The sequence below is a fragment of the Apium graveolens genome, chromosome 10 (genome assembly GCF_009905375.1).
Source record: "Apium graveolens cultivar Ventura chromosome 10, ASM990537v1, whole genome shotgun sequence".
NCBI classification, from domain to species: domain Eukaryota; kingdom Viridiplantae; phylum Streptophyta; class Magnoliopsida; order Apiales; family Apiaceae; genus Apium; species Apium graveolens.
The window spans coordinates 106676374-106690276 of NC_133656.1; the positions used below are offsets into that span (position 1 = coordinate 106676374).

Sequence of the window (13903 nt, forward strand, 5' to 3'; positions counted from 1 at the left end):
GGTCAGAAGTTTGAGGTCCACAATACATACACAACATATAAACCTGTATATGAAATACTCTTTGCAATGACCCTGCTTTACACAACCACGGATCGCGATAGGTTAAAGTATGAAAATAAGCTACAACCTTAACTTTTATTACAACGTACCAAAACCCAACTAATTTAACTTACAACTGATAATAAAATTATTCTTACAATCTTACTATCTCACTACCGCAATAAGCTCCTGCTAGCTCGATCCAAATCAATCTGGAATCCTAGCTTGTACATTGAACTGGGAAACCTCGCTATCAACCGTATCCTTCTTAACTGTAGAATACATAAAAAGATTCGCAAGAGTGAGCTAACTAGCTCAGCAAGTCACAATGACAATAATTGAGGTTAATCAATGATCAAACGAGATGATCTAGAGGAATCAATTTTATTGCTAAACAATCATTAGAATTGGATATTCATTTTAAGTTTTAAAACCAAGGTTAGGCTACTGATCAGTCACGCACTAACCCCGAGCAAAGCACACAGCACTGATCTAATTACTGGATCTAAGGCACACATTGGCCTAACTTGACCATTGATATGTTCTGACCACGAATCTGGTCCATATATAAAAAAAACTATTAAATTCTAAAGCAGTTCAATATGATAAACAATATAATTCGATAAAACAAGATCATAATCAATGATGGTTAAACACTTGAATAAAAACGTAAGGAAACTCATGGATATCACAAGGGTATATTAGGGTATGTATAAGAAACGGTTTTCAGTCTATAAAAGGATCAGCTATTAGACAAATAATGATTTTTCAAAGTATAGTTCTTTGATGTTATAAAGAATGGTTGGAGTATAAAAGTTTCTGTGTTTTCAAATAATTTTGTTCCAGTGTTTGGTGTTTGGTAGTTATACATTTGGGGAGTAGTATCATATTTGTGTGATTTAGTATCTGAGGATCAACCAAGGACGGTTTACAAAGAATAAGGCTTACGGCTCAAGATCAAGAAAAATCAGGGTTCAAGGGTAAATAGTTTAAAGCACTTGCAATATAAAACAAGAATTATTTTGAATAATAGTGACATGTTATGAAACAGTTCGAAAATATTTGCGCTATATCTTGAAGAAAAGTTCAGAAGTACTTGCCTTACAGGGCTTTACAACTATTACTGATCAATTCTGAGCCGACTCTGTCGCTCAGGCTTTAATGTCCAACCACTAGATCCCATTGGATTCGACTTCGACACTCGGGTTTTTCTGTTGAAACTCTACTGAGCTCGTCGACTGACCACTAGGTTATCTTTAGTCCATTGTCCACTTTCGGTTTTCCGACTAGAACCTACAGGGTCGAAATACTCTATGTTAGATACCCAGTTATGCTTGACATATCCTCGCTACAACCTACCCATATGATAGCATATTCTGAGTCATAATTATTCATATTATAATACCATATACAACAATTAGGGTTCACGTTCTCAAAATTGGTTCAGTGTTCATTTTCAGAAAATACGTATACTCGTAATTTTACGAAATTAGGGTTACTGAGTTTTGGACAGAACATTCACCACAACATACAATCAAGTTCGTATAAAGTATAAGTATATATATATTTACTTGACGTTCCGATAATTACTGGATACGCTCCCGCATTTTCATAGTTGATTTCCCGGAAATCGGGCAGCGTCTCCTTTATTTATCGGACTACCCGTCGAAACATCAATCGACGTCAAACCACAAAGTTCACAACAATAACAACTACAATAATTCACCAATCCATTCTAAAATTCCCAATCACCGATACAATTTAATAATCACAACCAACTCAACCATCCCGATTCAATATTTACTAATTAACTAATTCGATCCAGAATAAAAACACAACATGAATTTTATTTATTAAAAATATTAGAACTCGGAATCGTGTCATCACAGTCCACCGTCGGCGCGACGGTGGCAAAATTTTCGGGGCACCTGATTATTCGGGTTCCAACACAAAAATTTCACCGATTAATTCGATTAAAATCAATCACACGAAATTATTTATATCACGAATCATAGTCATAATTCCCTGCAATTAATAAAATAATAAAAATTAATTCATATTACTGAACCAAAACACAACCAACAGAACTGACTACACGCGCACAACAGCCCGAAAAACAACCGGAAAATAAAGCATAATAACAACACACCCTCGACTGAAATAGTTGCGTATATACATATACATATACAAACAGCCAGAACTGAATCAAGGCAGGAGGTTTCAGAACAAAGCAATCGGAATAAAGATAAAACGGCGGCCAGAAAGCGGCCGGAAAACCGAACACTAGCGGCGATTACTCACCGGAATCACAGGCGGTGGCCAAAAATCTAGATAAATAGGGAATCATGAGATATAGAGGGAAGAAATGAGAACACAGGGGAGAGATTGAATGGAAGATACAACTGGGGGAAAAATTGATAGAGAGAGAGAAGTGTAGAGAGAGATTGATGAAAGTGGGGGATAAAAAAACAAGAGAGAGAGAGAGAGAGACTGTAGGTTGTGTGCTGGGTTTGTGTGTTTTCTCTTTATTTTTCTTTCTGTAAATTCAGCAATTGACACGTATCAACAGAGTAACAGGGCACTGCCACGTGTCCTATTTTCTGACTGGAAGCTCAATTTATGTATCTTCTTTAATCTTTTAACGGTACAACTTGTGAATGAATATTGATCAAAATGATCCCAAAATAGTCTTAAAATTTTCTAAATATCCTGAAGTTTATAAAAACATAAATTTCGTAATTTTAAAATAATTTCTGAAATGCAATTTATACCCGCTTTTAACGAATAAGCGAAACAACGCGCGGGTGAAATTAATCTCAAAAATTCCCAAAATAATTTTAAAATCCTCGGAATAATTCAAACTTAATAAAATATGAGTTTCATAATTTTTGAAGAATTCTGGAAATAAATATAGATTTTACAGTTAAATGAAATCAGAAAATCATACCGGGTTAAATAATTAATAAAATATAGATTTCTCAATTTTATAAAATCCTAAAAATAATTAATGTAATTTAAAACCATAAAAACAATTTTAGAGGCATTCCAAATATTTATGCAAATAAATTTGCACTAAATCCATTTTTTTTGAAATTAGAAATAATTCAATACGACTCCACAATTAATCCCGCGGACAACCCGGTACACTATAAATCACACCTAGATAATAATCAAACAACACATAGTGGTCAAAACCAATACACATATTTTATTTATTTAATAATTTCCATAATCATATTTTTAAATAATTCAAAGATACACGAGTCGTTATACCCAATGTAGGAATTAAGATTTCTTCCAAAGAACCTAGGTAGTGCAAACTGGTGCTAGCAGGGAACTTAAGTGTGGTTATTGATCTTTGTAAGCCTATAGGTGTGAGGCCTCTGAGTATTACCAACTTTAGAAATTAGTTTATAGTTTTATCAACCTTTATGAAGTGAGTTGGAGTGAGGCCCAAGGTGGAAACATCCCATTTCCACCAAGGCACCCGAGAGCACCCTTAGAGTGGCATTAGGAAGATTAGTGAAATTCGTTGTAATTGGGACTTAGTGATGAAGGATCTGAGTGTTGCACAACATCTTTAGAGTTAAGTTAAGTTCATATTAGATAGATGGGAGCATTATTAATGGTTCTTATGTGTTACTTGCTTATGTGCTTAGGGATTTAAGTGATATTATAGTATAAATACCTAAGTAACATATGCCATGTCATTATGTGATTATGTGACTATTTGGATTACTTGAAATGCATGTGTGTATTCATATAATCATAAGTACTTGTGTAATAGTAGCTATGATAAGGGTAAATATTAGTACATACGTGTGTACGCTAAGTCTAGGAGCTTATAAGCTTATAAGGTGATAAAGGGTAAATAGTAATGAGATTAATATAATGTGTAGGTTCCGAAGCGAAGGGGAAGACTCATGCCGTCAAGATTGAATAATCTTAGAATTGTTGAAAGGAAAGTTACTTACCTCCTTATCCTATATACATATTTTTTCCGTGAATGCTTAGTTGTAATAATCACCATGTCATTAATTAATTCAAATACTTCAATTGATAACTCTTAACCTTGTTAGAACTTACCTTCAAAATATTCCATATCCATTAGATCGTGAATACTAAACTCTCTACCAAATTCCCTAATACGAACCTCATAACACAATCATATTCATAAATATCAAAGTACCACCCTCGATATAATGTAGAGTTGACTTTTATTCGACCTTGGAACTCACCCCATATGCGTTTGACACATCATTAGTGAACTTGGTTTTCCCTTGTTATAATTCAATTAAAGTAATACCAAATCTTTCCCCGGCATTTATGTTATAAATCATTATAAAATAAATATTTTATTAAACTTAGTGTATTGGACCTAGATGCAAATCCTTTTCACACTTATTGATAGGCTCACATATAGCCTAGGGATCCCATTATATTTGAGAACCCAGTGCGGTTCGGGATTACTTCGCGGCTGATCACCGGCTGCAATCCGTAGTGTCCTAAAATGAAATTTTTATGATTTGATTATAACATGTTGCCATAATTCCATGATTCCATATGCCATGTTTTGATTGCTATGATTCTACTTTGCCCTTTATATTAAGACTTCATGTTTCTTATTGTCATTTTTATCAAGTATCCATGACCTATTGATTTATGAACTCTTGATATTGAGGTAATGCCATGTATAGTAGAACTTTTAGTACTTGCTGAGCATTTTTAGCTCATTTCTCTCGTATTTAACCATGTTCTACAGCTAGCAACCATGGTACGCACAAAGCAAACCGCTCGTAAGTCGATGGCCGGAGACGCCGAGAACCATTTGAGGGCGCAGGTAGACTATAGATATAGATTAGGCGAGATCCGCCACTAAGACATCTTATATTAGTTAAAAGGGTTGTTCCAAACTCTAACCTTGTAAAGATCTTGGGATTGTTATTATTTTTGGTTGGGTTTTAATCGGATTATCATCATCTTTTGGATTTATAAGTATGTAATATAATGGTTCGCATTTGTTTCGTGTGTGTGTTGTTTTGGGGTGTGATAAGTTGGTATCAGAGCCTAGGTTTAGAGTCCCTGGACAGCTCAATTAGGACTATAGGAAGTATGAGTATATAGTATAATATCGGGAGTACTTATGCGCGACATTCGAATAAACCATATCTAACCTTTATATATATATATAATTTACTTGACAGCAACGTGCGCACTCATCATCTTCGACCCCGTCGGGCGACACAATTGCTTTCTCTGTCTATGCTGACTTAAGGCTACATCATGACACTCTCCAAGGAAAGTATGTCAGCTTGATGAAACGTCTTGAAGAGGTCTATGAAAGTAAGCAAGTGATGGGTAATGGACCTAAGGTGAAAACCATTTCAAGGCTCGAGTCACTGATCCAGGTGGCCACATCAAGATTGGAGGATATGACCATGCATCGCAGCCGGATTAGTCAGATTACTGTGCAAATGATAGTGGATGAGCTTAGGAGCATGGTCAAGATGCTATGTAAAGACACTAGCCCCGACACCGCAAGGACCCGTGAGGAGGAGATCGAGGATGAAGCTTAGGATGAGTTCTAGGGGACTTGACATTTAGTTGCTTGGATTAGGCTGCTCATTTCATTACTATGTTGTTCGTTTCCATTTCTAGACTCTCGTACTATTTTAATTCGGATCTATTCGGACCTATATTCATATTTGTACCTTATAATCCGTACCTTTCAACTTGAACTATGCTAAATTCAATTATGCACTTTCCTTGATTCCTATAATTGCTCTTTTAAATTCTTGCTTATAACCATGCATTACCTTTATTTTTATATTGAAAACTGTATACCATGATGACTACAAATAATACCCTAACTTTGTGTCACTTAAACTGTATAACTCTTATTTCAGAAAATGGCACCTAAGAGAGCTCGAGGAAAACTTACAAATAACCAAGAAAATGAAGGAGAAAACCAAAACCCCAATATAGCACAACTTTTAGAATTGGTACGCCAACAAACTGCTACTTTAGCCCAACAGCAACAACTTTTTCAACAAATGCAACCACCTCAACCACCCCCAGCAAACGTCACTACTTTCAAAACATTCTAATCTGTAAAACCCCCAGAATTTAGAGGAACACAAGACCCGGTAGAAGCTCATGCTTGGCTTAAGGAAATGGAAAGGCCTTTTCCTTCACAAATGTTGGAGATAATCAGAAGGTGGAGTATGCCACTTCCTTTCTTAAAGGCGAATCGAACTATTGATGGGAGACAGCGAAAGCTTTAGAAGCTGCTGAAGTTATTACTTGGGATAGGTTTAAGAGAATATTTTTGGATAAGTATTTTCCTCGCTATATGCAAACACAAATGGAGATAAAGTTCTTCGAGTTGAAGCAAGACAATATGACAACTGGAGAATATGAGAAGAAGTTTACAAAAATTTCTAGGTTTGTGGGAGAGTATGTTGATTCTGAAGAGAATAGGGAAAAAAGGTTCCAACAGGGATTAAAGCCTTGGTTAAGGAGTCGTGTGGCAGCTTTTGAGTTGACTACTTATGCTGAAGTGGTTTAGAAGGTGATGGTAATTGGGGGCGAGAGTGAGCAAAATCAAAAGGAGAAAGGCAACAAGAAAAGAAGATTTGAAACGGGAGAAGAAGGCTCAAGTTACAAGGGCCAGAATCAGAGAATTAATCAAAGGCTTAAACCTCATAGTGGACCCCGGAACTTCAAGAAGAAAGAATTTGGGAATAAATCACAAGAAATGAGATCTTACTCAACTAGTGGACAGAAACCCCCGCAAGGATCAGTTCCGGAATGTAAGATTTGTAATAAGCGACATACGGGAATCTGCAACAAGGCGAATGCAGTTTATTTTAAGTGTCACGCGAAGGGCCATTATGCTCATAAATGTAAGAATCAGAAGGTCAACATCACCTATTATAAATGTGGGAATGTAGGACATGTGTCACGAGAATGCAAAGGAGTGGGTACCAATCAATTGTTGCAAATGACCAGTGTACCCTACCCTGTGAATCAAGCAACTCCTATTCCAACCCCATCAATCCCAATGTCCTACAATCAACCTTTAATGGCATCATCTTCAAATCACCCAGCTTTGACTTATCCAGCTCAAGGAAGAACTTTTAACATGAACGTGAAGGATGTAATTCAAAGTTCTGATGTGGTATCAGGCACGCTTTTGGTGAATGCTGCTAGTGCTAAAGTATTGATTGATTCGGGAGCCACAAGGTCATTTATTTCGAAGTCTTTTGTTGATAAGTTGAATTATGAAACCCAATTGATGCATGAACCCTTATCCATTATTTTAGCTAATCAAGATATCATATTTGTAAACCATATTTTCCCTTATTGTACAATAGAGATAGCTGGACACGTTTTTCATGTGAACCTTATTCCTTTCCAATTAGGCGAATTTGACGTGATCTTAGGGATAGATTGGCTAACAAGTTTCAGTGCTCAAATAGACTGTAAGGATAAAAGGGTAGTATTGAGTACACCTCAAGGAAAGAAAGTGACATTCAAGGGCCAAAGGCAAACTCAGACATTTCTCACCTCGATGCAAGCAAAGATGTTGATTCGGAAAGGATGCGAGGCGTATTTGGCGTATGTAGTTGATAAGGGTAGAGAAGTTTCTAATCCGGAAGAGATTCCAGTAGTAAGAGATTTTCTAGACATTTTTCCTGAAGAACTTCCTGGCTTACCCCCGGACCGATAAATTAAATTTATAATAGACCTTGCACCCAACACCGAACCTGTTTCAAAATCTCCATATAGGATGGCACCAACGGAGATGAAGGAATTAGCAAAGCAGATACAAGAACTACTAGACAAGGGATTTATAAGACCAAGTGCTTCACCATGGGGCGCGCCAATTTTGTTTGTGAAGAAGAAGGACGAAAGCATGAGACTTTATATAGATTATCGAGAATTGAACAAGTTGACGATTAAGAATAGATACCCTTTGCCTAGGATTGATGATCTGTTTGATCAACTCAAAGGAGCCTCTTATTTTTCAAAGATTGATATGCGATTGGGATACCACCAAATGAAGATTAAGTCTGAAGACATACCGAAAACAGCTTTTCGAACAAGATATAGACATTACGAATTTCTCGTTATGGCTTTTGGGTTGACGAACGCACCGAATGCTTTCATGGAATTAATGAATCGTGTATTCAAGGAGTATTTGGAAAATTTTGTCATAGTTTTCATCGATGATATTTTAGTATATTCAAAGACTGAAGCTAATCACGCGGAACATCTAAGAATAGTTTTGGGAGTGTTGCGAAAGGAGAGATTGTATGCCAAGTTCTCGAAATATGAGTTTTAGTTAACTGAAGTAAGATTTCTAGGACATATTATTGGAAGTGAGGGAATTAGAGTAGATCCTAAAAAGATTAAGGCTGTAATAAATTGGGAGAGACCGAAGACGCCAACAAAAGTGAGAAGTTTTATGGGAGTAGCGGGATAGTACATAAGATTTGTAAAGGATTTTTCGAAGATTGTCGTACCACTGACCAAATTGACAAGGAAGAATGAGAAGTTTGAATGGATGGAGAAGTGTGAAAATAGTTTTCAAGAATTGAAGCAAAGATTGGTAACTACTCCGGTTTTAGCATTACCAGATGATAAGGGAGATTTTGTGATATATAGTGATGCCTCTTATAAAGGACTTGGATGTGTATTGATGCAACACGGGAAGGTGATAGCGTATGCTTCAAGACAACTTAAACCACATGAACAGAAGTACCCTACTCATGACTTAGAATTAGTTGCGATAGTGTTTGCTTTAAAACTATGGAGACACTACTTATATGGGGAGAAGTGAGAGATATACACGGATCACAAGAGTCTGAAGTATCTCTTTACTCAGAAGGAGCTAAATATGAGACAACGTCGATGGTTGGAATTGATCAAAGACTACGATTGTTCGATACAATATCATCCGGGAAAGGCTAACACTACTAGAAATAGTAGATACGACATCGATCGTTAGACATCGGCATGTAATGCACCCGATGTTAAAAGTCTGTTTAACATCGGTTTAAAAAAAGCGATATTGAATATAAATCTGACATCGGTTTTATATAGTAGCCGTTGTCTATGTTCAGTTTTAATATTAATAACAAATAAATGCTTTTCACTTTAACATCGGTTATTTATGCTAACCGTTATCTATAGCCATTTCTAAAAAAATGACTAAATAAATGTTTCAGTTCCCCCGCTGAGTACCCAAATTTTTACCCTTAACAAAAAAGTTAAAATTTATTTCCCCCTTCCCCCTTTACTCATACATCGACTATCTCTCTATCTCTCTCTCTCTCTCTGTTTCTATCCCCATCTTTATCTCCCTCCCCCCCAAACCTCAACTGTGACTTCACTTCCCTTATCTCTCTTCTCCCCCACACCCCAAGGCGACTCTATCTTCTCTCTTTTTCCTCTATCTCTCGAACTCGCTCTCATAAACCCTAAGTTACACTAGTACATATTTTACATTCAAATTATACCTAATTAAGCACCAACTTACGCTTTGAATTGGTAAGATTAGACAAAAATCGAAGATTTGAGGATCTTCGAAACTTTGGGTATCGTTCGATTAATTTTTAATTTCAAGTTTGATTCTTTAAATTTGAACTAGTCTCCAATTTTCAATTTTTCTTTCTCTTCAGTCTATTTTTGTTCACAGATCTGCTGCTTTTGGAGATTAAGGATCTTTGTGAAGATTTGGTTTTGGAGCTTTGGGTTCGTCAAGAAAGATTTCCCTCTTTTTTGAGCTTTTAATCCATCTTTGTTTCTTTCACTATGCTTGTTTGATGCTTGTTATTATATGGAGCTATTTTTTTAGTATTCGAAGTTGTTAAGCTTTTTTTGAATATGGAGAAGTTTGTCTTTTTGGGTTGTAGTGATTGGCCCTTACGATTGTTTGCGCTTAATGTTGAATCAAAGCTGTGTGATATCCTTGTTTGAGATATAGAAGATGCCTGGTCGTAAGTTCACCCACTCTGTTTGATGTCAACCAAGCTGGGGTATGAATCTAGATTTTCAATCATTTAGTAAAATAAACAAATATCTTGCAAGATCCTTTCTTTTTTAGTTTTTATGCTCGAAAAAGATTATAAATTTGGTGAACTGATATGGTTATGTGGCTCATCTGAAAACCAGGTGCTTCCTCCAAATTTCATTAAGCTTGCCAAAGATGTGTACATGCCTGATTTTATTGCAATTTCTGATTGTATGCTTGGTGAGTTATCCTGGTACATAATGTACTTAAAGTCTTAATCATACATGTCGTAACCATATGCTCAATTCTATATTATTTCTCTTGACTGCTTTACTAGTGTATCTATGTATCTGAGTGTCTAGATGTTGAATTCCAACAACAGTAGTTATTTTCGGTGAAAATATATTTTAAGCCCCCTTTATATCGGTGATTTTTCTCAGGCTTCACCTTGTATTCGTTTTAGTAAAGAGGGCGTACTTTTGGCTGTTTTAACAAGAGAGAACTCGGTAAAAATATTAAGAAATGCCAAAGGTTATCTACTTTCCCTTGTAGCTTGCAATCAGACATCCGGACCTTACCCTGAAGGTCTAAAACCGGTGATTGGGTGCCTCCTACACTTATACTATGTATGTTCATTTGCCTCTCTAATATGATAATCGTTTAGGAAAATTTACGTATATATTCATGATAATGAGATACGAAATTAGCTAATAGTGCCTCCTTATCACTAAGAGTGCATTCAGTCCATGTAAGTAATGAAGATAGTTCATGTTCAAGATATATAACCCCATTAGATCTTTTAGGAGCAGAGACTTACTTGGTGTATTACCAATACTTTTTGCAAACTATTCTCACTAGATTAATGTGCTCTTCTTGTTTAGTCATAGCACTTGGCCAGCCTAATGTACCATGTGACTTAACTTCCTTATATAAATAGCTGGAATTTGCTGGTTGTAATTAAAATGCAAAATTTAACTATGAAATGTCCACCAATCTTTTGTTTTATGATTTTTTTATTATCTTGTACTAAACTTAATACCTCATATCCATTTTGATTATTCATCATAGCTTTTGGGTTTTCTACATTTATTGACTGACCATACATATCGAATTATTCTTTACCGTGATTGTTTATGCACTTGTTAATTGGTACAAGTAGGCACATATAAAGGAGCTTGAGGAAGAAGTAAAACTTCTAAAGAATCTTTCTCATCCAAACATTATTGTAAGTATAATCTATATAATCTGTGTTTTTGAAGGATTTTTACTCTTTTTATACCTTTGTTACTTATTCGGAGATGTATCTTTATTTTCATTTATTCATAATTTTATTTAGAGATATTTAAGAACTGTGAAAGAGAAAGAAGCTCTAAATATCCTGTTGGAGATGGTCATGTTGATATTGTAGGTGTGCTTAGGAGAATCCAAAGAGGGGTAAATTATCTCTTCTAAGCTTGCATCCTCATAATTAATGTTACATTGCACAAGCATTAACTGTGTTTATAAAGTGATTTTTTTCCTAAATTGATGTAATAAATAGAAGAAATATAATTACCCTATATGATGTATAGTGTAGATGTGCTACCTTGATCTTTAAATTTTAAGAGCTATTCAGTTCATCTAGTAGAAATCTCAAGTTTTCAGCACACATTTAAATTATGAGTGAGATTAAGAAGCAGCCCTTTTATTATTTAATCTGTTGTTGTTATGATAATAGCTATTCCTCATCAGATTGCATTTGTAATGTACATTGGTCTTAGTATTTCTTAACTCTTTGTTTTTTCTGAACATGTGGCCAGATATGTTGGAAGGCTTTTTGTAAAAAGTAGTGGAAAGAATATTGAGATCTTGACAAAATTAAATGAAATGGTTGGCTTTGATGCTGAAGAGGAAATTGAACTGTTTGAGGTTTGTTTTCCAAGTCAAAGTTTCGTTGGTTTGCTAATTTTTAATGGTAGGAGAGCACCAAAGATGTTGCCCATTGTGGTTCAATCTAACAAAAGTACAATGCTTTTAAATTTTAATATCTTTTGAAATAAAATAATCAGCTTGGTGTTACATCTGTTTAGAAGTCGCAATTTTTAGATATTAAATATTTAATAGTTGAACATATGATCTGTTCAGGAGGTTAAATTTGAGCCATGTGTGATGTGTGAATGACTTGACAAGAGAGCTTCATTTCGATTGAGCCAAGTATGATTTGTATGTCACAATTGTTGACCAATTTACATCCAGCTGAGCCGCCTTGCATGTAAATTTTTAATAATTGTATGCAGATCAAAGACGGGGACATAATTTGCTTCCAGAAATACCTTCAACCTCAGAACAAAGAGGAGTATAGATATCCTGACGTTCCTTCATTTTTGGAGTATGTTAAGAATCGTCAGGTATACATTGCTTAATCTTTTCAATGATGCAAAAATTTTTGTAGGCTGCACATTTGTGTTTGTATAAGTTGTTGGAATAATAATATTAATCTATTATTTAATGAACATATTGATAGATTTAAATCTGTAGCAGGTTCCCCTGTTCTTGATGATTTTACCCCTTAGCTGGGCCTTGCTCGATTATTTTTGGCACTGAGAGACGCATCATATACTGTGATCTGGTCACCTATTTAATGCCATCAAGATATTACTATAATAACCTGCAGTATTATAGTAATATTATTTATAATGTATAAATCGATTTTAAAGTATGCACTATAGTAAAAAATACATGTAGTGCATGTTTTCTAATTATCTAATTATGTGGTCTATGCACATACTCAGGCTAGAACTGAATGTGTCCAACCTTAAATCTGAAAACCAGGTTCTTCGTCAGCATCATCGAGCTTCTCCTACAACCTTGTTTGGCAGAATGGCACAAGTTAAGCAGCACTTTAAGTGCTTGTATTGAAAAAATATATGGACTAATCCGTGATAGCTTGAAGAAAGAGATTAGCCCATTCCTGAACTTGTGTATTCAAGTATGCGTTTTACTTTAATTTTTTTTGGTCATGTATAAACTCTTGACAAGTCCTTAGTTAAAAGAGTCTTGATAACTAAGTTATTTTATTGTTATTGGTTGGGATGTTTATTTTAGACTCGGAATGTATGTCCGAATTGATTATTGAAATATTGTATGTTAAGAAATTTTGTATCAATGTAGCTTTATGTTTCTGTTGGATGTTCTTGGTTGGATGTTGCATTGTTTGGTATTTTTTTGGTAGTGTAAATGCAATTGATTCATGTGGCTGTAAAACAGGACCAAGATGGCATGTAATCTACACCACATTAACATCACAATGATAAATATAAACCAATGTAAAAAATGTACAAAAGACATCATGTAAAATAAAATTAAACGAAAAAGAACTAGAAAAACCGATGTGAAATAGTCATTTGACATTGGTTCTGAAAAGAAACTCAATGTATTTTAAGTCAAATAACATCGGTTAGAGAAATTTGCTGATGTTAAACAAAAATATTTAACATCGGTTTCGTGAAGAACACCCATGTTTTATAAATCATTTCACATCGGGGGCTAATTTAGCCGATGTCTGATCAAACATTTCACATCGGGCAACTAATTTCACCGATGTCTCATCTAGCATTTCATATCGGTTTGTTTGAAAGAATTTCAATAAATGACTCTTAGAGCTTGTAGGTTTTATGTTTTAATGGATAAATACCTCATAATATACTCATATTCACCTAAAAATACTGTAATATAAGCTTAAATTTGTTCCAAAGACATCACATTTAATCTTCAAACCGATGTATAGCACTGTAATAGACATCGGCTGTTAACCGATGTCAAAGGCTGATGACATTTAACATCACATGCGAAGACATCAGTTCAGAT

General features: G+C 35.1%; 1 long non-coding RNA gene across 3 annotated transcripts; it reads left to right on the top strand.

Annotated features, from left to right (window-relative positions):
• Positions 1–9689: 9689 nt before the first annotated feature.
• Positions 9690–13075, top strand: LOC141693707 (uncharacterized). Of its 3 annotated transcripts, none has more exons than XR_012563217.1 (8): positions 9690–10082; positions 10219–10297; positions 11217–11282; positions 11394–11491; positions 11857–11965; positions 12182–12250; positions 12334–12444; positions 12578–13075. It is a non-coding gene; the product is annotated as an uncharacterized LOC141693707 (long non-coding RNA). The 3 variants fall into 3 exon arrangements; XR_012563218.1 differs by having other exon boundaries at positions 12829–13075; XR_012563219.1 differs by lacking the exon at positions 11394–11491.
• The last annotated feature ends 828 nt before the right edge of the window (positions 13076–13903 follow it).